This window comes from Otolemur garnettii, unplaced genomic scaffold (genome assembly GCF_000181295.1).
Source record: "Otolemur garnettii isolate 467f Iridium unplaced genomic scaffold, OtoGar3 scaffold00567, whole genome shotgun sequence".
Lineage (NCBI taxonomy): Eukaryota > Metazoa > Chordata > Mammalia > Primates > Galagidae > Otolemur > Otolemur garnettii.
Genome location: NW_003852962.1, coordinates 1 through 1652, shown reverse-complemented (window position 1 = coordinate 1652; position 1652 = coordinate 1).

Sequence of the window (1652 nt, the reverse complement as noted above, 5' to 3'; positions counted from 1 at the left end):
TCACTTTCTGTAGCTTGAGGTAAATGTAGTCAACCCTGGTCAAAATATTTTGAAATGAACATTTGAGAAAAAAACATTTTATCAGCTCATTGTTCTGAGTCAGTAGCAGGATGAAATTTCACATGAGTCCACTCTGTCTTGCCTGGGCCCTGAGTCATCTATTTGACCAGCAGATCTACACTCTAGAGGTGACCCACCTATCAATCACATAGAAGCCCTCTGGGGAGTAGACCAGTTGTAATAATATTGCAGTGCTTGCATTTAAGCACCTCCTATTTTACTTAATAATCACCCAAAGGCAAAAAGTAGTGATGCTAGTGTGTTGTTGTACTTACTTTTAGTTGTTTTCAATCCCTTCTTGTACCTAATTTGTGTGTGTGTGTATATATATATATATTTTTTTTTTTTTTTTTGAGACAGAATCTCACTTTTTCGTGGTAGAGTGCTATGGCATCATAACTCACAGCAACCTCAAACTCTTAGGTGACTTGCCTCAGCCTCCCCAGTAGCTGGGTCTACAGGTGCCTGCCACAATTCCCAGCTATTTTTAGAAACTAGGTCTAACTCTGGCTCAGGCTGGTCTTGAACCCATAAGCTCAGGCCATCCACAGGTCTGGGACTTCCAACTGTGGGGATTACTGGCCTGAGCCACCATGCCCAGCAGTACCTAATTTATAAATAAAACATTATAACAGGTGTGTATGTGTATAGAATAAAGATAGTATATGTTAGAATTCAGTAAAATAGGTGGCTTCAGGAATCTACTGGTGATCTTGAAGTGTATCCCCTATAGATATGGGAAACTACTGTTTTCAGTTTTCATAATTGCAACTCTTACTAATATTGCATTGAAATGTCATTAATTATACTCATAAAATTATTTTCTTAAATTACATGGAAAATGCTCTCATTTCATGGATTGTCCCATAAAGTATGACAGAAATATGTATATTTCTCCATTGCAGAATAGTCGAAATAAAACCTGGTAAATGTGCTGTACTAACCTCAGTTAGACTTCGATCAGATGAATGTGGATCTCCAAAAACGTATATCTGTAAGCACAAGCTTTAGAAAGCACCGAGTTTGGATTTGGTTCTGCAATTTTATATTTTGTGAAATGGAAATAATATTTTTATTGAATAAGTCAACATAAATGAAAAGATTAAAAAATCTTTGCAGTATAATACACACACCATCAAGAACAGGATGTCATTTCTTTTGTGTCTGGCTCTTCTTGCTGAGCATTGTGTTTGTGGCATGTTACCTTGTTAAAGTTGCATGTTATGTGCATCTGTTTATATAAAATATCAAGAATTGCCAAATTCATAGAGAAAGTGGACTAGTGGTTGCTGAAAGCTAAAGGGAGATTGGAATAAGATGTGACCATAAATTACATTTTTTCATTTTGGGGTGATGAAAATTTTGCAAACTTCAGAGGTGATTTTAGTTGTGAATCTACAAATATCCTAAAAGCTTACTTATCTGTGTGCCTATATTGATCAAGTGTATACAATGTACATGACATCTCAATAAAAAATATTTGAAAATAACTCTCCTGGGATTATGTTTGGGGCTGTCATATTTAAATATTCTGCCTTTTTATAAAGTTACTTTTCCAAGCAATATCATGTTATTTTTGGAAATCTATCAGG